The sequence below is a fragment of the Saccopteryx bilineata genome, chromosome 2 (assembly GCF_036850765.1).
Source record: "Saccopteryx bilineata isolate mSacBil1 chromosome 2, mSacBil1_pri_phased_curated, whole genome shotgun sequence".
Classification (NCBI taxonomy): domain Eukaryota; kingdom Metazoa; phylum Chordata; class Mammalia; order Chiroptera; family Emballonuridae; genus Saccopteryx; species Saccopteryx bilineata.
The window spans coordinates 172,825,554-172,849,287 of NC_089491.1; the positions used below are offsets into that span (position 1 = coordinate 172,825,554).

Here is a 23,734-nt window from a genome sequence, read left to right on the forward strand (position 1 = left end):
ACAAGTGTTTTCCCGAAATGAGAGTTTTAAAGTGGAAATCTAACCTCAAACCATATCTATTAATAACACATTTTAATTAAATAGTTGCATAAAACATGGTTTTTAATTATAAAATGATTAATACATCCAAATATCATTCCAAATTAGTTGTTTTGTTTGATATTTAGTTTTCCTAAATGAGTACTTTTTTCCTACAATTGTTATTAAAAATTAATAGGTATGTAAGCATAATTATAAAATATTACAAATATTTTATTATACATTTATATTATAATGCATTATTGTTGCAATGAATAAAATGTTTTTTTTATTTATGATAGTTTTTCTTCAATTTATTTTTGTCCTTTTCATTGTTAAAAAGTTGGTCACCGCCTGACCTGTGGTGGTGCAGTGGATAAAGCGTCGACCTGGAAATGCTGAGGTCGCCGGTTCAAAACCCTGGGCTTGCCTGGTCAAGGCACATATGGGAGTTGATGCTTCCTGCTCCTCCCCCTTCTCTCTTTCTCTCTCACTCCTCTCTCTCTAAAAATCAATAAATAAAATATTAAAAAAAAAAAAAAAAAAAGTTGGTCACCTTATTGCCAATGATATGATGTCATTCACATTTTAGCGCTTATATATTATGTTACCACTTCATTATCTACAAGTTCAGGACTTTATGATAGGTTGTCATGTTTTAAGGTATGGATTCTCCTAAAACTGAGGCCTCTGCTGCTTCAAGCAGGACCTGAAGAAGGTGAAGTGATTATGGAATGTTAGGTGCCTAGGTCAGTTAGGCATTTTTTATTCTTTATGTCAAATCATAAGGAAAATATTAGTAAATATGCGATGTTTGGGAAGTAACTTGCCCAAAGTCACAAAGCTAATGAGTTGTAGTTCCAGATTTCAACCCTGAAGATTCCCACAAAAAGTCTTCCTTTAATTCTTTAGTGAATAGAATAATTCCTTGTGTAACCATTTATAAAAATGGGCTTGCCTGACCAGGTGGTGGCACAGGAGATAGAGCGTTGGACTGGGAAGCAGAGGACCCAGGTTCAAAACCCTGAGGGTGCCAGCTTGAGCTCTGGCTCATCCAGCTTGAGCACAGGGTTGCTGTCTGGAATCATAGACAGCAACCCCATGTCTGGGATCAGCGACCCCATGGTCGCTAGCTTGAGCCTTAAAGGTTGCTGGTTTGAACAAGGGGTCACTCACTCTGCTGTAGTCCCCCCGGTTAAGGCACATATGAGAAAGCAATCAATGAACAACTGAGGAGCCTCAACAAAGAATTGATGCGTCTCATCTCTCTCCCTTCCTGTCTGTCCCTATCTGTCCCTGTCTCTCTCTCTCTCTCTCTCTCTCTCTCTCTCTCTCTCTCTCTCACACACACACACACACACACACAAACACACACACAGAGAAAATGGGCTTAATACAAAAAAAATTTTTTCTGCCTCCCATCCCCACCTTTCCTTCTGGCTCTTTCCTCCCAACTCAGGGAGGCCCTTCCCCATGACCTCCCGGAAGGCATCGCCTTTGTTGTTTTATTATAGCTTCTTTACTGTTATCTTGTAGTTCCTGAAAAACACTCCTGCCTATACTTCCAGGACAGTTCACATGGCATCATTCTCTTGTATACTTTTATTATAAAACATCACATTACATTATAATTAACAGCATCTCTCCCCAGATCAAAGCTTCTCAAAATATTGTATAATGTTGGACAGTCTTTATCAGTATCATGTGGGCTGCTTTTTTAAAAGGTGAATCCCTAGACCCCATCTCATCCTCTCTGTGTTGGGACTTCAGGGTATGTTTGTTTGTTTGTTTTTGAGAGAGAGAGAGAGAGAGAAAGGCTGGGGGAGAGAGACACAGGAACATGGAGCTGCTCATATATTTGCCCTGACTGGGGAATCGAACCCTGCAACCTCCACTGACCAGACCTATGCTCAACCATCCAAGAGCTATCTGGCCAGAACTTAATTTTCATTGATTCTTAGAGAGATAGAGAGAAAGGGAGAGGTGGGTGTAAAGCCAGAAGTCATGGCCACTATCACAGCAGCCTGGCCTATGCAGGTTCGCATTGAATTCGGACAGTCGGTAAAGAAACAACAGAGCCAAGAACTGGTGGGCCATTAGCTTTAATTCTAGCTTGCACCCGGCGGGCAAGTAAAAACACACACTGGGCTCCAAAACCCACTCACATTCAGTGCTCACAAAGCTACTGACTTACCCGAGTTTTCTAGAATCAAAGGTTTCTAGCTCACCAGACTTATTCACCTCTATTCCCCATTTCCTTCTGTTGGGCAGATAAAATGTATTATGCTCACTTTGTTAAAGAGGCCGTTGCCCAGGTGATATTAATGTGTGTTGAGAATAGTTGTAGCCTGAGGCTTGGTTTTGGGATTAAGCCTTTCCCACCCTTTTTGATGTAGGGTGGTACAATCCAATCATGCCTCAGAGGTGCCTTTGTATTAGAGACTTCCCTACTTTGTATATTGGATTAGAGGTTGTGAAGCTACAGTATAAAGTGGGGGCAAAACGGGAGTTTGGGCTCTTGGTTCCTGAGATTATCATTAGGAGAGCAGAGGAGAGCAGAGAAAGGCCACGTGGAGGAGGCCAGGAGAAGCAGCCAAGATGGTGGAGTGCTGAGTGAGATGCCAATTTGTGTAGAGTTTGTATCTGGGATAAGGAAGGAGACGGGGAACAGAGGTGAATAAGTCTGGTGAGCTAGAAACCTTTGATTCTAGGAAACTCGGATAAGTCAGTGGCTTTGTGAGCACTGAATGTGACTGGGTTTTGGAGCCCAGTGTGAATTTTTACTTGCCCGCCGGGTGCAAGCTAAATTAAAGACTATGGCCCACCAGTTTTTGGCTCCGCTGTTTCTTTACCGACTGTCCGAATCCAATGTGAACCTGCATGGGCCGGGCTGCTGTGTTAGTAGCCCTGGCCCTGGCTTCTGGCTTTACACCTTCCTTCTCTCTGCACAAACTCTGCACTAACTGGCTTCTCATTCAACACTCCGCCATCTTGGCTGCTTCTCCTGGCGTCTTCCACGTGGCCTTTCTCTGCTCTCTGCTCTCTAATACTAATCTCAGGAATCAAGAACGCAAGCTCCTGCTCTGCCCCTATTTTATAGTGTAGAAATCCAAACCTTTAATCCAATATACAAAATAGGGAAGTCTCTAATACAAAGTCACTTATCAGAGACATGATGGGATTGTACCACCCCACATCAAAAAGGATGGGAAAGGCTTAATCCCAAAACCAAGCCCCAGGCTACAAGGATTCTGCCTGCCCACAGCTCACAGAGATACACATTAATATCACCTGAGCAACGGCCTCCACGTGAGCAGCGCCATCTTTAACAAAGTGAACATAATACATTTTATCCACCCAACAGTGGGGGTGTAAGGCCAGTGGCAGTCGTTATGGCCAGGCTTATGCAGATTCCCATTGGGTTCGGGCAGACAGCAAAGGAACAGTGGAGGCAAAGGATGGTGGGCCATTACATTTATTAAAATCTCAATGGCGGCCTGACCAGGTGGTGGCGCAGTGGATAGAGCATTGGAGTGGGATGCGGAGGACCTAGGTTCAAGACCCCGTTGTCACCAGCTTGAGCCCAGGCTCATCTGGTTTGAGCAAAGCTCACCAGCTTGGACCCAAGGTCACTGGCTCGAGCAAGGGGTTACTCGGTCTGCTGAAGGCCTGCGGTCAAGGTACATATGAGAAAGCAACCAATGAACAGTTAAGGTGTCGCAATGAAAAACTGATGATTGATGCTTCTTATCTCTCTCTGTTCCTGTCTGTCTATCCCTATCTATCCCTCTCTGACTCTCTTTGTCTCTTTAAAAACAAACAACAAAAGAAAACACCTCAATGGTGGGTAAGAAAACAGGCAGGGCTCTCAAGCCCCTCAGCATTCTGGACTCACCCGGACTCATAGACCCCCACCATCTTCAGCAGCGCTCCCAACACCTTCCATGCTTTTTTTGTTTGTTTGTTTGTTGTTTTTTGCATTTTTCTGAAGCTGGAAACGGGGAGAGACAGTCAGACAGACACCCGCATGCGTCCGACTGGGATACACCCGGCACACCCACGAGGAGGCGATGTTCTGCCCATCTGGGGCGTTGCTCTGTCATGACCAGAGCCACTCTAGCGCCTGGGGCAGAGGCCAAGGAGCCATCCCCAGCGCCCGGGCCATCTTTTGCTCCAATGGAGCCTCGGCTGCAGGAGGGGAAGAGAGAGACAGAGAGGAAGGAGAGAGGGAGGGGTGGAGAAGCAGATGGGCGCCTCTCCTGTGTGCCCTGGTCGGGAATCGAACCCGGGACTTCCGCATACCAGGCTGACGCTCTACCACTGAGCCAACCGGCCAGGGCCCCGTGCTTTTTTTTTTCTCTTTTTTTCTGCACTCTCCAGGATAACATGCTGGGGGAAAAAACCTTGTCCAGCAAACATAGCAAACAATCGCCCCTCCACTCTGCAGCTGGCAGCCTGCAAGTTGCAATCTGCCACCCTGAGGGCAAGCACCCACAGCCTTTCATAGACTACACACACATGGTGCTGCCCCAGTACGAGTGAGCAAACCTAAGAAAAACTATTTGTTTAGCCAACAGGGCAGAAGGGAAGGAAGCTTTTGTTGTTCCACTCAGTTGTGCATTTTTTGGTTGCTTCTTATGTGTGCCATTACCGGGGATTAAACCCACAACCTTGTTGTTTCAGGAGGATGCTCTTAACTGACTGAGCTAACTGGCCAGGGCCGAGAGTATGCATTTTTAAGTAGCTCTTTCAAAGTGATTAGTCCCTAAACCACTTTTTTTTTTCAGAAAGTAGAACGGATTTTTATTGTCAAAACAAGATATGAGCATAACAAAAGACACAAATAAATTAATTGTTCTCATCATTTGAGACTCCAGGGCCCCTCTATGGAAAGGTCGGCCAGCCGGCTCACTGCATAGATGGGATCCTTCCAAAGCAAGAACATCAGGGGTCTGAGGGCTCAGGACAATGGCTGCACAGTGCCCAGCGGGGAGGTGAGCAGGTGCTCTCTGGTTCCTTTCCTTGTGAGCTGTTTACATAGGTAGGAGGCTCATCTGGGGGAAATGTGTGCATACAGAGCATTTTCTCACCCTTCCAACTCAGAAAAGTTTCAAGCCCTGGTGACATTTGTTTCACATGGATGTCCAGACCATAATCTACACACAGTTACCATCACCTTTACTTTAAAGAGCTTAATTTAACATCCAAAGCAGTAGGGTGAACTTTGTCCCTTAGAAAGTTCTCCGCCAGACTGGAGTTGACTTAATCTCACTGTGAAGTGCAACAAGGATGTGCAGGACTGTTCGCCCACAGGCAGCAGGGATGCCCGGCCCAGCACTGCCCGGGGCCCGAGTGCGAGAGCTCCAGTCTCCACGTGGGAGGAGGAGATCTGCCCAGATCTCAGACAGATGGTACGTCCCCTCACTGACACGGCTGGGGCACATACTTCTGTACTAAATACCAGAGGGCCAGAGACTAGCCAGTGAGCACCTGGACGGTAGCCACGACTTGTCCCTGCTTACACTGACCAGGGAAAGGAACCCAGAAGCCTGGATTGGGAACAACACAAGTGTTGTCTACCTAGTAAGCAATGATTGAGTTCTCGCCTGGGCTAAAGTACGAGAAAATGGGCGGGGCGATGAGGCCCCCACACCTCACCGCTGAGATCATGTAGTCTAAATCAAAGCAGTACACAATGGCTTCTTCCACGCAAGGTCCAGCTGTGCACTAATGTTTCTCAAAAACCAATTATGTATGTCTCCAGTTTAGCTTCAGTTTAAAAGGTTAAAAAAAAAAGGACACCAAACCTGTCCTGTGTCAGAGCCAGAGTCACAGGGATGTGGCTGCAGGACACCTGCTACCCAGTCACTGGGAGGGAGAGCCCTAGAAGCCGGTGGGGGTGAGCACGTTCAAGTCCCGGGGTTTGAGATTATGGGTCCATGGTGGTGGTTTCTTCCCTTCCATCACTGGGATGTCCATCTTGGGCGGCTTGAAGGCGGCTGGGTCGTCAGCCATCCGGGTGGCCTGCACACGGATCAGCTCCATTGGAGAAGGCTTCTGGGCTCCTCTGTGGGGCTGGGTGGCGAAACCGCCCGAATCAGACTTCTGGAGAGATCTTGGTCCAAAGAAGCTCCACCTATCTGCCGAGCTTCTGTCTTTATCCCCACTTCCAGAATCCATGGTACTAAGCTGTGGTCCAGGTAAGGATGTGGAAGAGCCAGAGGAGAACCAGCCTCTGGGCTTCTGCTTGGAGGAGGAGTGGGGGGTGCTGCTGGGGGTGGACTGGGCCAAGGCTGTCTGCTTCTCTTTTCTCGCCACCTCTGCACTCTGGAGTTTGAGTTTATGGAGGGCTTCTGCCACGCGCAGGTACTTGGTCTCCTCGGTGGTCAGGCCCTTGTGGGGTGTGTAGCCAGCATCTCTCAGCCCTGCCTGTTGCCCAAAACGCTGAATGCTCTCCTGGGTCTGTTTTGTGATCAGAGAATTCATGATGACACAGGTGGTGTTAGCCTTCACCATGGGGACCTTGTCCATACTGTGACTGGCTGATAACAGGGTCATGGCAGGGGAGGAAACACTGGCCTCTCCTTCCTCCACCTTGGCGAGGTGCTGATACTTGCGCTCTGGAATCACTGGCTTCCAGGGGACGCTGCCCATGTCCGATGGAGAAGGGGTCATGGGTGCAAGGTCCTCCAGGGCATCATCATAGCTGGATGCCCGGCGGCACATTCCGATGGGCAGGGACATCTTGCCTAGAGGCCCACTAGGCTCAAGAGCAGAGTGAAATGATGTGATGATTACGCTGACAGATAGATATTAATGAGGAACATTGTCCAGCTGCTGCAAATTAGCGAAGTTGCTTGGGAAGAGACCATTCATTCCAGAAGGTCTAGTTCGTTGCCGCGGAGCTGGCTGCAGCCCGAGCTCCTGCACTAAACAGGCTCCGAGGACTCACGTCTCTCTACAAGTTGTGGAGCAGTCGGTACCCAATCCATGGTGTGACCCTTAACCACTTTTAAGAAACACTAGGCCCTGGTCGGTTGGCTCAGTGGTAGAGCATTGGCCAGGGGTGCGGATATCCTGGGTTCGATTCCCAGTTCAGGGGACACAGGAGAAGCACTCATCTGCTTCTCCATTCCTCCCCCCTCACTTCTCTCACTCACTCTCTTTTCCTCCCCTTCTGCAGCCCTGGTTTGGTTGGAGCAAGTTGGCTCCAGGCGCTGAGGATGGCTCCATGGCCTCTGCCTCGGACGCTACACAATGGCTCTGGTTGCAACAGAACAAGGGCCCCAGATGGGCAGAGCATCGCCCCCTAGTGGGCTTGCTGAGAGGATCTGGTTCCAGTGCATGCAGTAGTCCAGTGGTAGTCAACCTGGTCCCTACAGCCCACTAGTGGGCGTTCCAGCTTTCATGGTGGGCGGTAGCGGAGCAACCAAAGTATAAATAAAAAGATAGATTTAACTATAGTAAGTTGTTTTATAAAGATTTATTCTGCCAAATTTAGCAAAAATCTGACATAAAGTACTTATTAAGTAATTATTATTATATGCTTTAACTTGCTGTAACTCTGCTTTATAAATTTTATAAAGTAAAGTTACTTCCCTACTTTATAAATCACCATTACTGTGGAACCGGTGGGCAGTTAGAAAATTTTACTACTAACAAATACAGAAGTGGGCGGTAGGTATAAAAAGGTTGACTAACCCTGCAGTAGTCTGTCTCTGCCTCCCTTCCTCTCACTAAATGAAAAAAAAAGAAAAAGAAAGAAAGAAACACTAAGGCACTAAGGGGCCTGACCTGTGGTGGCACAGTGGATAAAGCATGGACCTGCAATGCTGAGGTCACTAGTTTGAAACCTTGGGTCAAGGCACATACAAGAAGCAAAGCAACTACGAGTTCATGCTTCCTCTCTCTCTCTCTCTCTCTTCTCTAAAATCAATAAACAAAATCTTAAAAGAAAGGAAAAAAAGGAAGAAACTGGAGAGAAGAAACTTCCAGGATGGAAAAAACTGCATTACTCATCTTTGTAAACCAAGCTCTGGAGATTCTAACAGCTATTTAGTGCAATCAGCAAATGACCACACCTAAAACTTGGAGGGAAGAGGGCTAACATTGTGAAGCAGTGCTCTGAACATTTCACATACATTGTTTAAATCCTTTCAACCAATTTAAGAAACTCCAATTCTTTTACTAATTAGGAAACTGAGGCTCACATCCTTCAATTAAATTATAACTATTCTATTTAGTTCCAAAGCTTGTGTTTTTATTCATTGTTCTAAGGTAGTCCATGTCTGAAATAGCAACTTGGGTTTGATTTTATCCCAGATACTAAGGAAAAGGCTTAGATTTTGACTCAGAAACTCAAGAGTCATCATCCTTTTCACAATACTCTCTCTTTGCTTTTCCAGGCAAGACCAAATTCAGAACCTGACCAGTGAAAGATGTCCTGAACATATGCTTATTGCTGGTCCTTAAAAGCAAATGAACATAATCCATCTCATCAAATTCATCTGTGAAAATCTGAACAAATGTGCTTTAGATTAATCATAAAAACAAAAACAAAAATAAATAAACTTATTTCCAGGCCTCTCAAATCACAAGTAACTCCTAATGATGGTTTAAAAAGCAATATGGTGCCTGACCTGTGGTGGCGCAGTGGATAAAGCGTCGACCTGGAAATGCTGAGGTCGCCGGTTTGAAACCCTGGGCTTGCCTGGTCAAGGCACATATGGGAGTTGATGCTTCCAACTCCTCCCCCCTTCTCTCTCTCTCTCTCTCTCCTCTCTCTCTCTCTCTCTGTCTCTCCCTCTCCTCTCTAAAAAATGAATAAATAAAAAATATAAAAATAAAAAAATAAAAAAAATTTAAAAAAAGCAATATGGACCTGACTGGGTGGTGGTGCAATGGACAGACAGAGCATCGACCTGGGATGTTGAGGTTTCAGATTCGAAACCTCAAGGTCAATGGCTTGAACACAGGTTCACCACTTTGAGCGCACGATCACTGGCTTGAGTGTGGGATTATCGATATTACTCAAAGGTCACTGGCTTTGCAAGGGGGTCACTGGCTCAGCTGGACCTCCCCCACCCCCTTAAGGCACATATGAGAAATAATCAATGAACCTCTCTCCCTTCCTGTCTCTTTCTGTCTCTGTTTCTCTCTCTCCCTCTCCCTTAAAAAAAAAATCAACCAATGAATGCATAAATAAGTGGAACAACAAACTGATGTTTTTCACTTTCTCTCTCTCTCAAAAAAAGGCAATGTGGACCATTTGAGAATTGTTTTACTATAAAACCACTCATTAAAAAAACAAACAGGTCCTGGCCGGTTGGCTCAGTGGTAGAGCCTCGGCCTGGTGTGCGGGAGTCCTGGGTTCAATTCCCAGCCAGGGCACACAGGAGAAGTGCCCATCTGCTTCTCCACCCCTCCCCCTCTCCTTCCTGTCTGTCTCTCTCTTCCCCTCCCGCAGCCGAGGCTCCATTGGAGCAAAGTTGGCCCGGGTGCTGAGGATGGCTCTGTGGCCTCTGCCTCAGGCACTAGAATGGCTCTGGTTGAAACAGAGCAACGCCCCAGATGGGCAGAGCATTGCCCCCTGGTGGGCGTGCCGGGTGGATGCCGGTCGGGCACATGAGGGAATCTGTCTGACTGCCTCCCAGTTTCCAACTTCAGAAAAATACAAAAACAAAACAAAAAAACAAACAAGCCTGACCAGGCAGTGGCACAGGGGATAGGGCGTCAGACTGGGATGTGGAGGACCCAGGTTCGAGACCCCGAGGTCACCAGCTTGAGTGCGGGCTCATCTGGTTTGAGTAAGGCTCACCAGCTTGGATCCAAGGTTGCTGGCTCGAGCAAGGGGTTACTCAGTCTGCTGAAGGCCCACGGTCAAGGCACATATGAGTAAGCAATCAATGAACAACTAAGGTGTCGCAACAAAAAACTGATGATTGATGCTTCTCTCTGCGTTCCCATCTGTCTGTCCCTATCTATCTGATTCTTTCTCTGTCTCTGTAAAAAACAAACAAACAAAAAAAACATAAATTGCCTTACCTGTGGTGGCACAGTGGATAAAACGTTGACCTGGAATACTGAGGTCGCTGATTTGAAAACCTGGGCTTGCCTGGTCAAGGTACATGTGGGAGTTGATGCTGAGGAGCCACTGCGCCACCTCACCCACAGGTGTTGTAAAGTACCAAAAGCTACAGAATTAATATTAATATTTTGGGAGGCTTGAAGAACATTTTATTAATTTGGATTAAGGTGTGCAGAGAAATTTTGAGAATAGTCTCTGTACTGTGTGATTGGCATGACCAGGATGGCCCTTGGCATTGTATTGTAAATGCAAAGGGGAGGAAAACATGGGTTCCCAGACATTCCACCACGCCTGTGGGGAAAAGGGTGAATGGCCAGCTAGGTGCAGGGAAAGAAAAGCCAAAATAAACCTTTTCTTATAGCAATGAGCCATTTGCGGGCATTTGTCCCCACTGAAACTACCTCTCCTATGTAAATGTGTGTGGTTAACACGTTTGACTCTGGACAGAGAGCTGGTAGATAAACACTAGATAATATAGGAATCCCTTTTAATATGTAAAAAGACATCTTTCTATCATTGTGTTGACTTGTACATTTTGTTTTCTCCAAAATGATGTATGGCTTGCAAATTGAACGTGGTCCTATCATGTTAAAGGACATATGACTATAACCAATAGTGGTAAGGGGCTCCTAATTACAATTTTTGCTTCTGTACTTCCCACTTACAAAACTATAAAAACTAGGTAGAACAAAGGGCCAGCGCGTTCTCCCTCAGACTTCTGTCGGAGTTGCTGCTGCTTGGACAAGCTAGACAATAAAGCTTTGATGTGTAATCCACGGACTTTGTTCGTGTCTTCAATGTTTCAGGTCCCTCTGCATTAGGCTTAACAGATGCTTCCTGCTCCTCCCCCTTTCTTTCTCTCTCTCTCTCTGTAAAATGAATAAAAAAATATAACGCAAATTATGGCTGGCTAGTATAGTATGTAAGCTTCACATGTAGTAAGTGGTAATGTTCCACCATGGAAGTCAAGGCTCTTAGTGGTCTGATCTACTCTTATTCTGGGTCATCTTCCATTCTGTTCACTGCATTATCTTACCCTTTACTTTATTTGTTGAAGTTTTCCCAAAAGCATTCTTTCTTGGGTTTCCAAAGTTCTGAATCACAGTTCATTCATCTTGTTCTCCTTCCAGGCTCCCAAAATCTTACTTTAATTTTTGGTAAGAACAACTTCTATGAAGTCTTCCCTACCTCCCCAAGGTACTGAATAATCTATATACTGTTTATATATATATATATATATATATATATATATATATATATATATATATATATATATATATATAATCTCCATTAGAGGTGTCTAAATAGCTGATCTCCAACTAGACAAAGCAACCTGAGGGCCCAGATGATGATTTTCCACTTTATAGCTTCAGGGCCTGGCATATAGTTGACATTCAGTAAATAGTTGTTAAGTGGAAGAGGAAGATATAGTTTCTTAACATCCTAAATAGGTTTCCAGATATTACAATGCTAAGGATTGATTCTCAGCCTTCAGTTGGTTGCCTTTTACAAGTTAAATCATCCTTCCCGAGGTTCTCGGATTTTAGTCAAAAGCCTGAGTCAGTTCCCATGTCCCAGTCCTCACCGTACTTCTACCATCGTGCAGATATTCCTGGTGGACACAAACGTGCCTCGTGCCTAGATGCCTGACAGTCTTCTCCCCAAGCACACCCAACAGCCAATGCAGGTAACCAGCAAGGCAGCCTAGTACATCGCAGTGCATGTGATTCTGGACCAGCTTATGGTCTACCTCAACTCAAGTGAACTCTGTGCACTCTGCAGCCTGCAGAGCATCGACAAAATTGGTAACACTAAGAACGATTCCTACAACACACTGCTGTGCAGCCTGCTGGCCTCAAGCCTGCATGTCAGCCTGGATGGGATCTATATCAACTACTGAGACAAGAATGGGGCAAACGTTAGCTGGAACAGCTCCGCCTTCACCTGAGGGCCATGCTGCCCTGACCCACCTGCACCAGGTCCCACAGCTGGCAGTAATTGCGTGCCCATTCCCAGGGATCTCCACCACCTACTCCAGGAAAATAAACAGTTTAGAGACCAAAAAAATTAAAATATATATATATGAATTAATTCTTCCTGGTGTGTGTGTGTGTGTGTGTGTGTGTGTGTGACAGAGACAGAGAGAGAGTGAGAGTGAGAGAGATAGATAGGGACAGACAGGAAGGGAGAGAGATGAAAAGCATCAATTCTTCGTTGAGGCTCCTTAGTCTCCTTAGTTGTTCACTGATTGCTTTCTCATATGTGGCTTGATGGGGGGGGGGGGATACAGCAGAGTGAGTGACTTCTTGCTCACGCCAGCGACCTTGGGCTCAAGCCAGCGACCTTGGGCTTCAAGCCAGTGACCTTTGGACTCAAGCCAATGACTATGGGGTCATGTCTACAATCCCATGCTCAACCCAGCAACCTTGCGCTCAAGCTGGTGAGCCCATGCTCAAGCCCTATGAGCCCACACCTTGGGGTTTCAGACCTGGGTCCTCCACATCCCAGCCTGATGCTCTATTTACTGAGCCACTACCTGGACAGGCTAATTCTTCCTGATTTTGAAAACACTCTCTAGTTTTCATCAATTTCCCACATAACAACTTGGTAAATGGGAAAATCATAATCATATATATTAATGTTTTGGTTTTTTTTTTAATTTATAGATTTTTAGAAAGAGAGAAAGACAGAAAGAGAGAAACAGCAATTTGTTGTTCCATTTATTCATGTATTCATTGGTTGACTCTTGCATCTTGCATGTTTCCTGACTCGGGGTGGAACCTGCAACCCAGATATATATATAAAGATGCTCTAACCAGCTGAGCTACCGGGCCAGGGTCACATTTTACAATTAAAACAGGTAATTCAAAACCTTTTTTTTTACACCATCTTTGTAACATTTCTTCTCAGTAAGCTTTCAACCACAGGCAGTCCCAAGGTTACGAACAAGATAGGTTCTAGGTTTGTTCTTAAGTTAAATCTGTATGTAAGTTGGGCCCTGGCCGGTTGGCTCAGCGGTAGAGCGTTGGCCTAGTGTGCGGAGGACCCGGGTTCGATTCCCGGCCAGGGCACATAGGAGAAGCGCCCATTTGCTTCTCCACCCCTCCGCCGCGCCTTCCTCTCTGTCTCTCTCTTCCCCTCCCGCAGCCAAGGCTCCATTGGAGCAAAGATGGCCCGGGCGCTGGGGATGGCTCTGTGGCCTCTGCCCCAGGCGCTAGAGTGGCTCTGGTCGCAACATGGCGACGCCCAGGATGGGCAGAGCATCGCCCCCTGGTGGGCAGAGCGTCGCCCCTGGTGGGCGTGCCGGGTGGATCCCGGTCGGGTGCATGCGGGAGTCTGTCTGACTGTCTCTCCCTGTTTCCAGCTTCAGAAAAATGCAAAAAAAAAAAAAAAAAAAAATCTGTATGTAAGTTGGAACAGGTACACTTACCTATTAAATGCGACTTAGATGTTTGTCTTAACATAGTATTTATTTTTACTTTTCTGTTCATAGAAATACTTAAACATTTTCAAAGCAACAGAACCTATCTCCTTCGTAACCTGGGGACTGCCTGTATAACTAAGTACAGGGGGTCCTCAGGTTATGACAATCTTGACATACGTCTCCAGTTTATGATGCTCACTCCCATAAAAACTTACAAAAGTTAAGACATGAGTATTTGGCTTATGCTGTTAGCATTGTACTTACAGATTACGTGGGTGAACTAGTTTGGTTGCGCACAGCTGTATACAAGCCAACCACAGGAATAAAGGTAAAAAATTATTATTTTTTTTTACAGAATCAGAGAGAGAGTCAGAGAGGGATAGATAAGGACAGACAGACAGGACAGACAGACAGGAAGGGAGAGAGATGAAAAGCATCAACCCCTCATTGCGGCACCCTAGTTGTTTATCGATAGCTTTCTCATACATGCCTTGATGGTGGCTACAGTAGACCGAGTAACCCTTTGCTCGAGCCAGTGACCTAGGGCCCAAGCTGGTGAGCTTTACTCAAACCAGACGAAATTGCGTTCAAGCCGGCGACATCAGGGTCTTGAACCTGGGTCCTCTGCATCCTAGTCCGACACTCCATCCACTGCGCCACTGCCTGGCCAGGCAAGAATATTTTTTACACTCATTTTTTCTCTTACTACAGTATAGTGTATGTTAGATTTAGGGAGATGTGCTGTGGCTGGCTGTCAGAGTGTAACTATTGAAGGAGCAGGAACAGGGAGTGCTAGCAGGAACGGGTAGTGCTGATAGGGCCCCTGTGAGGCTGAGAACAAAGAAGGTCAGAGACCCTTATCAGAAGTTTATGTTTGAAATTCGCCACTAAGCTGAACCCGGCCCCTGTTGCTATGCTGCGTGCGACCTCCCTAGCGAATAGCTAACTGCCACATCTGCTTCTGTATAATGCTTGCTCACTTAGGATATATAAGGACCTAGCTGTAAGTGCCAGGCGCGATTCCCGTTTGCAGCTCTTTGTGAGTATGGTGTCTCCGAACATCTCGGGAGTTTGCCCCTGCGCAGGTTAAACTGGCCAATAGAGTAACATCTAAACTCCTGAAAGTCTCTGACGTTTGTTCTCATACCCGGTGGATGCAACATTTTGGGGGCTCACCCGGGATTCTCCCTTGGTGGAGTTTTGGGTCGGAGACTGGAAAGACAGCTCGAGCTGAGTAAGTATTCACTGAGGATCCTCATTTGGTTTGGCTTTTGGGCTCCGGAGCACACAATCCTGAGGTAGTAGGTGGGACGCTGCCGGTAACCTACCCAGGGCTTTCAGAAGCGGGACGCCGCTCTCTGAAATTTGGATATTTGGATTTGTTAACTTTAGGAGTGACCGGTCACATTAGGAATCCTTTTTGCGCCACGCTGCGCTGCGTTTTGTCTGAGCTCGAATGACTGAGTTGAATGTGAGAGAGACAAGTGTGTTCCTTGTGTTAATAGTGTGTGTTGCCTGTATCCTACCCTTTCTCATTATTCCTGAGTCATCTAGGATGGGACAACAGGAGTCTGTGCCGGGATCCCCGCTCGAGTGCCTGTTGAAGAATTTTTCTGATTTCCAGAAGAGGGCTCAGGAGTACGGAAGTCCGCAGCCAAGTCCAGGTTTCCTCCGGACCTTGAGCCAGCTGGAATGGCCTGCATTTAATGTGGGATGGCACACAGAGGGCACTTTTGACCTTTCAACTTTGTTTGCTGTCAGAGCCACGGTCTATAGGGCTCTCCACCCAGACCAATACCTGTATATGGATGTGTGGGTAGATAAAGCCATTTTGCCTCCTTCTCTGGGAGGCGCAGCCATTTTGACTCCTTCTCCGGGAGGTGCAGCCATTTTGCCTCTCCAGGAGGCGCCACCTGCACCAGATGCTGGCCCACGGGCACCTCCTCGCCTCATCTATGTGCCTTTTTCCACTAGTGATTTATACAATTGGAAATATCAGAATCCCCCATTTTCCGAGAAACCTCAAGGACTAATATGAGACCATTTTTAGGACCCATCACCCACATGGGACGATTGTCAGCAGATTTTACAAACCCTCTTCACTTCTGAAGAAAGGGACAGAATAATGAGAGAAGCTGCTAAGATGGTATTAGGAGAAGAAAGGGAAACTCGGGAGGGAAGAAGGGAAATAGAAGATGTTCTCCCGTCTCATCCTCCTACCTGGGACCCTAATACCGCTGGGGAAGGGACACGCTCCTCCAGTATCGCCGGGCTCTGTTGAGGGGGCTCAAGGCAGCAGCTAGAAAGCCAACCAACTTTAGCAAGGTAAGTGAGGTCATCCAGGGAAGGGAGGAATCCCTGGCAGCCTTTCTAGAAAGACTCATGGAGGCTTATAGAGTATATACCCCTCTAGACCCAGAAGCGGAAGAAAACAAGAGGCTAATAAATATAGCCTTTGTGACTCAGGCCACTTCAGATACTAGGAAAAAGCTTCAGAAGATAGAGGGATTTAAAGGAGAGAATAGAAGCAAGCTATTAGAGATAGCCCAGAAAGTGTATGTCAGTAGGGATGATCCAGAGGTTGGCAGGGCAAAGGAATTTGCCAAAATTCTGATTGCTGCCCAGAAACCTCCCCCCCAAAAAAAGGGGAGCAGCAAAAGGGCCAGGGACGGCGAATAGCCAAAGATCAATGTGCCTATTGTAAGGAGAAAGGGCACTAGAAAAGAGAGTGTCCAAGGTTGAAGGCCAACAGCCAAGGGCCAAGACAGGGCCCAGAGGTCTTGCTCCAAACCTAGACTGACGGGGCCAGGGCTCCTTTCCCGTTGGCTCCCAGGAGCCCATGGTCACCTTAACAGTCGAAGGAAAACCAATAGACTTCCTAGTCGACACAGGAGCCACCTACTCAGTCCTAAAGAAACCACAGGGCCAGATGCAGAAGGCAACTACTAAGATAATAGGGGCAACGGGCAAAGCAGAAGCCTACCCATAGGCCACCACAAGAATTACTGACTTAGGTCGAGGCACCATCACCCACTCTTTCCTAGTCATTCCAGACTGCCCTTACCCACTGCTTGGAAGGGACTTATTGCAGAAACTTCAGGCCACCATAACCTTCCGACAGGAGGAAAGCCCTATGGGGAACAAAGAGGCAGAGGTCAGCATGGAAGTAACTGTCCCACTGTCTGAAGAACACTTACTTGCCACCGTCCTAGAAGGTAAGGAGGCCGAGGAAGGGGTTCCAGATGCCCTGCGTGCCCAGGTACCTGAGGTTTGGGCGAAAACCAACCCCCCAGGTTTGGCCGCTCACCAACCGCCTGTCCTGGTGCAACTGCTTAGCACTGCTAGACTGGTTAGGATCAGGCAGTACCCGGTCCCAGCCTGAGCTAGACAGGGAATCACCCGGCACTTGCAACGCCTACTAGAGGCAGGCATCCTCCGAAGGTGCCAATCAGCCTGGAACACCCCGTTGCTTCCTGTCCAGAAACCAGGGAGACAAGACTATCGTCCGGTCCAGGACTTGCGGGAGGTGAATGCGCAGATAGAGACTATTCATCCCACTGTGCCCAACCTTACTGAGCTCATTGCCCCCAACCCATACCTATTATTCTGTCCTGGATTTGAAGGATGCCTTCTTTTGTATTCCCCTGGCGCCTCAGAGCCAAGAGATCTTTGCCTTTGAGTAGAATGACCCAGATAATAGACTGGTGGGGCAGTTCACTTGGACCAGACTACCACAAGGGTTTAAGAATTCCCCCGCGATTTTTAATGAAGCCCTCAGCAAATATCTGCAGGCTTTCCACTCCTCCCATCCGTCGATCGTACTGCTCCAGTATGTGGATGACATCCTCATAGCTGCCAAGGACGAAGGAGAGTATGAGGAAGCTACTTTGGACCTGCTACAAGATCTCAGGTGAATGGGGTATCGAGTCTCCACCAAGAAGGTCCAGATTGTGACGAAAATTGTAAGTTATTTGGGGTATAACTTACAGGGAGGGCAAAGGACATTGTCCAGCCAGCGAATTCAGACGGTCTTGCAGATCCCCGAGCCTACTAACAAGAGACAGGTACGAGAATTCCTGGGTGCAGTAGGATACTGCCGACTGTGGATATTAGGCTTTGCAGAACTAGCTAAACCCCTGTATGAACTAACCAGAGGTAAAGAAGAGCAGTTCACATGGACAGATAAGGAGAAGCAAGCATTCCAAGCACTTAAAGAGGCCCTGGTGGCTGCCCCAGCTTTGGCCCTGCCAGATCTGGCCAAACCCTTTCAGCTATTTATAGCAGAAAAGGGAGGGGTAGCTTTAGGGGTACTGAGCCAGGAACTTGGGCCGTGGAAGAGGCCCATCGCCTATCTGTCCAAGAAACTTGATCCTGTAGCCTTGGGATGGCCAACATGTTTGAGGGCACTTGCTGCCACCTCCATACTAGTCAAGGAGGCTAGTAAATTGACTTTAGGGCAGGACATCAAAGTCATTAGGGAACACTACGTAGAGCAAGTGCTGCGAGCACCTCCTGACAGGTGGCTACCTAATGCACGGCTAACGCAGTATCAGGCTCAGCTGCTGAACCTTCCATCTGTTCAGTTCCTCAAAACTGCTGCCCTGAACCCAGCGACCCTGTTGCCAATACCGGACTCCACTTTGGTCCACAGTTGCAAACAAATCCTTGACACAGTGACTGGCTCCCGCCAGGACCTAAGGGATCAAGCATATGGGAAGGTAGACCTGACCCTCTTTACAGACAGGAGTAGTTTTATTAAGGATGGACAATGACATGCAGGGGTAGTGGTGACCACGGAAAATAAGGTCCTGTGGCAGAAAGCACTGCCTGCAGGAACATCTGCACAAAGGGCGGAGCTAATAGAACTAACCCGAGCCTTACAGATAGCAGAGGGAAAAGTTGCCAATATCTACACTGACAGCCGATATGCATTCACCACTGCCCATGTCCACGGAGCCATATACAAGGAGAGAGGCTTACTGACAACAGGGGGAAAAGACATTAAAAATCGCAATGAAATTCTTGCCCTCCTAAACGCCAGTTGGCTACCTACCAAAGTTGCCATCATTCACTGCAAAGGACACCAGAGAGGGGACTCTCCTATTGTAAAGGGTAACAACCTAGCAGACTCAGCTGCAAGAGAGGCAGCCACTGGGCCACGAGAAAGCCTTCTGCCATTGCTGCCTAAGCCAACGCTACCTCCGGATCCTAGATATTCCCCAGAAGAAGAGCAAGAAGGGATGCAGTTGAAAGGGAAGAAAAATCAGGGATAGATAGAGCTTCCTGACTTCCGGCTCTATTTACCCCAGGGAATAGTAAGAGGAATAGTAGGAGATATTCATACTAGTACAAAACAAGCTAGAACAACTTATCAGGAAGTATTATGTAGGGCCCAACATCAGGAATATTTTCCACTCCATTGTCTCGAGGTGCAGCATCTGTGCCAGAGTAAATACGCAGAATAAGAAGCTACCCCCCTTTGTGAGGTATCTGGGGAAAGCTCCAGGAGAACTGTAGGAAATAGATTTCACAGAGAAGACCCCTGGGAAGTCAGGTTATAAGTATCTATTAGTATTAGTAGACATCTTCTCAGGATAGGTGGAAGCATTCCCCATGCGAGGAGAGGCTGCTTCCACAATTTGCAGTCTTATTAAGGGAAATCATACCTAGATATGGCATTCCCCTAGCCCTAGGATCAGACAATGGACCTGCATTCATATTCAGGATATCTCAAGAATTAGCCACTAAGTTAGGTATTAATTAGAAATTGCATTGCATTTATAGGCCCCAAAGTTCAGGACAGGTAGATAGAATGAACAGGACTCTGAAGGAAACTATAATTAAGCTGAGAGGGGAGACTGGCAAAAACTAGGTTGAGCTCCTCCCTTTTGCCCTTTTTAGAACCAGATGTACCCCCTATCTCAATAAATAGACCCCTTATGAAATCTTGCCGGGGTCCAGCCCCGGGGGAGATCCAGGGGTCCCACAGGAAGAGACGGCGTCGGCACGAATCGAGTGAGAGAGCCAAATTCTTTTCTTTCTCTATTCTCTAGTTAGCATTACTGCCAGGCATCTCCGCCAAATGCTGGTCTAGCTTTCTTTTTATGCACACACACTACACTAAGTTACAATCACATGGTATTTTGTTTCACTATGGTTACATATTTCCAGATAACAGTTAATTCATATCTATAAGCTACAAGTCAGGTGGTAGGTCTTGAACCTGGGTCCTCTGCATCCCAGTCCGACACTCTATCCACTGCGCTGCTGCCTGGTCAGGCTAAGTTAGTCTTTTAATGAAATGGTTTCTTTTTCTCTTTCCTCTTCTGAGACAATTTTCCCTGAGTCCCCTCCAGAGTACAGAGTGAGGAGAGTTACACCACCCCCGCTTCCCATTTCCAGAAAAGAGAATGACCCCCAACAGGCTCAACAGTTTTGGAAAAAGGATCTGCCGGTCCCCCGCAGTCCACAGCAGATTGTGGAGAAGGGTAAGAAAGTGAAGGGAGCCAGGCAGGGGCTGGCCAGGTTTTCCCCTCTCTGAGAACCCAGGCTATCCTGGAGGTGGGAGGAAGGCTGGGCTGCGGGAGGAGGGAGGTTGGATTCATAAACAAACCCGCCTGGGCAACAAGGTGCCCAGAAGGAAATAGGGTGGGGTTTGCTGGCCACTCAGACCCAGCCCAAACTGGATAATTGTTGTGGGCAGGGCAGGGCCTCTCCACCCCCAATTTCCGGCTAAGGGTGGACAGTCTGGCCCTCCTCAACCACAAACCCCTCCTTCCTGCTTTCCCCTCCCTTGGAAAAGCCAGCTGAGGGGTATTTAGGGTCTAACACCTGACTTCTCTTCCAGGACTTTTCGCTGTCCCCAGGGTGAGTGGGTGGTTCCTGTGAGGGAAAGGCCCTAGAACACCATGTTAATTCCTTAGAGTGACCAAGAAAAGGTGGGAGAGGACAGGAGCTTCACAGGCAGTAGCTCCCAAGAGGGGTTTTCCCACAGCTTCCCTAACGCTGACGCCCAACTTAGGGGTAGCCTTTGTCAAGGCCTTCCTTCTTGCTGCTCTCCCCTCCCCCACCACTGCCGGCGAGCAGAGGAGCCTGCACAAAGATGCCTGGAAGTCTTCCAGGAAGAGCTTGCCTTAGTCACTCACTGGACTACTAACTAACACCTGTAGATATTACAGTATCTCTTTCTTACTGACTTAGGAGATAAATTAAGCACTGGAGAAGTGTACCTCATCAAGGTCTCAAGGCAGAGTTCGTGGGACTCCCTGACATCAGATCTACTCCAGCATTTCCCAAAGTGTGAGGCACTTACTGAGGAGCCCTGAGGAGCCACTGCGCCACCTCACCCGCAGGTATTGTAGAGTACCAAAAGCTACAGAATTAATATTAATATTTTGGGAGGCTTGAAGAACATTTTATTAATTTGGGTTAAGGTGTGCAGAGAAATTTTGAGAATAGTCTCTGTACTGTGTGATTGGCATGACCAGGATGGCCCTTGGCATTGTATTGTAAACGCAAAGGGGAGGAAAACATGGATTCCCTGACATTCCACCACACCTGTGGGGAAAGGGGTGAATGGCTAGCCAGGTGCAGGAAGAGAAAAGCCAAGATAAACCTTTTCTTTTCTTTTTTTTTTTCTTCTTTTTTTTTTACAGAGACAGAGAGTGAGTCAGAGAGAGGGATAGACAGGGACGGAGAGAGATGAGAAGCATCAATCATTAGTTTTTCATTGCCCGTTGCAACACGTTAGTTGTTCATTGATTGCTTTCTCATATGTGCCTCGACCCCGGGCCTTCAGCAGACCGAGTAACCCCTTGCTGGAGCCAGCGACCTTGGGTTCAAGCTGGTGGGATTTTTTAAAGGAGACTCAGGTAGCCCGAAGTCATTTCTTTCTTTTTTTTTTCAATTATTTATTTATTTATTCATTTTAGAGAAGAGAGAGAGAGAGAGAGAGAGAGAGAGAGAGAGAAAGGAGAGAGAGACAGGGGGGAGGAGCTGGAAGCATCAACTCCCATATGTGCCTTGACTAGGCAAGCCCAGGGTTTCGGACCGGCGACCTCAGCATTTCCAGGTCGAGGCTTTATCCACTGCACCACCACAGGTCAGGCCAAGCTGGTGGGATTTTGCTCAAACCAGATGAACACGCGCTCAAGCTGGTGACCTCAGGGTCTCGAACCTGGGACCTCTGCATCCCAGTCCTACGCTCTATCCACTGCGCCACCACAGGTCAGGCCAAGCTGGTGGGATTTTGCTCAAACCAGATGAACATGCGCTCAAGCTGGTGACCTCAGGGTCTCGAACCTGGGACCTCTGCATCCCAGTCCTACGCTCTATCCACTGCGCCACCACCTGGTCAGGCAATATAAACCTTTACTTATAGTAATGAGCCATTTGAGGGCATTTGTCCCCACGGAAACTACCTCTCCTATGTAAATGCATATAGTTAATGTGTGTGACTCTGGACAAAGAGATGGCGGATAAACATTAGAAAATATAGGAATGTCTCTCTTTTTTTTTTTAATTTTTCTGAAGTTGGAAACGGGGAGGCAGTCAGACAGACTCCCGCATGCGCCCGACCAGGATCCACCCGGCATGCCCACCAGGGGGTGATGCTCTGCCTATCCGGGGCGTTGCTTTGTTGCAACCAGAGCCATTCTAGCGCCTAAGGCAGAAGCCATAGAGCCATCCCCAGCGCCCGGACCAACTTTGCTCCAATGGAGCCTTGGCTGCAAGAGGGGAAGAGAGAGACAGAGAGGAAGGAGAGGGGGAAGGGTGGAGAAGCAGATGAGGGCTTCTCCTGTGTGCCCTGGCCGGAAATCGAACCCAGGACTCCTGCACGCCAGGCCGATGCTCTACCACTGAGCCAACCAGCCAGGGCCAGGAATGTCTCTTAATATGTAAAGAGACATCTTTCTATCATTGTGTTGACTTGTACATTTTGTTTTCTCCAAAATGATGTATGGCTTGCAAATTGAACATGGTCCTATCATGTTCAAGGACATATGACTATAACCAATAGTGGTAAAGGGCACCTAATTGCATTTTTTGCTTCTATACTTCCCGCTTGCAAAACTATAAAAACTATGTAGAACAAAGGGTCGGCGCGCTCTCCCTCAGATTTCTGTTGGAGTTGCCGCCGCTTGGCCAAGGTAGACAATAAAGCTTTGGTGTGTAATCGATGGATTTTGTTCGTGTCTTCAATGTTTCGAGTCCCTCCGGATTAGGCTTAACATTACCACTAGTGAAATTTGAACATTTCTGTAGGTGTTCTTTAAATAAATTTTAGGGGGAAATTGAACTACATGTCAATCCTGTCATTTCACAGATATTATTAGGGTGAAAAAATTAATACTAAGGAACAAGGAAAACCTGATAATAGTAAAAATTATAAAGGTAGAGTGTGAGTGACGAGTCTGGGAAATACACTGTATCATCCTGGTTTCACCATCCTACATGCAGCTATTTCTAAGGAAGGATGAGGGAGAATGGGAATTCTTCAATGAGGAGGCTAGGGTCCATGATCCACAAGGTTCCTTCTAGTACTGACATTCTAAAGTTTAAGAGCAATCAACGACTATTTTAAGGAATTAACTGGAAGCCAGGGAACAAAAATACCTGAGCTAGTAGAGTCAGAATTTTCTCTGAGCCATACCATCCCAGGCTCAGAGCTGAAGAGGAGGCCTTCCTGCTTTCCGCAGCAGAAACTACAGGACAGGGTGAAGAGGTTCTAGAGTGGTTCCACACCAAGCCCTGAGGAATTTTGCTTGGTTAGCCTTCTCATTCCTGCAAGGTACACACAGCAGGGTTGAAGGGAGCCACCAGTGCTTGTGTGGTATCTTTGTCCCAATACTCTCTGCTCAATCCTGCCCAAGGTCTGATCCTTCTCTGAGTGCCTCCTCTCTTACCTCAGTCCACTCTGTGCCTGTACAGGTCAGCAGCCATGAAGGCTGGGGCCCTGAGAACTCAGCTTCTAGCCTGGCTTGTGGTGGTGCAGTGGAAAGAGTGTTGACCTGGAATGCTGAGGTCACTGGTTTGAAGCCCTGGGCTTGCCTGGTCAAGACACATACAACAAGCAAGCAGTGAACAACTGGAGTGAAACAACTTATGAGTTCATACTTCTTGCTACCCACCCCCTCTTCTCATTCTGTAAAATCAATAAATAAAATCTTTTTTAAAAAAAGAAAAAAAAGCCTGACCTGTGGTGG

General features: G+C 47.2%; 2 pseudogenes; one reads left to right on the forward strand and one right to left on the reverse strand.

The window, feature by feature from the left end:
• Window positions 1–5,657: 5,657 nt before the first annotated feature.
• On the reverse strand, window positions 5,658–7,011 carry LOC136324979 (putative monooxygenase p33MONOX pseudogene; annotated as a pseudogene).
• Window positions 7,012–11,038: 4,027 nt separating this feature from the next.
• LOC136322379 (macrophage migration inhibitory factor pseudogene) lies at window positions 11,039–12,053 on the forward strand (annotated as a pseudogene).
• The last annotated feature ends 11,681 nt before the right edge of the window (window positions 12,054–23,734 follow it).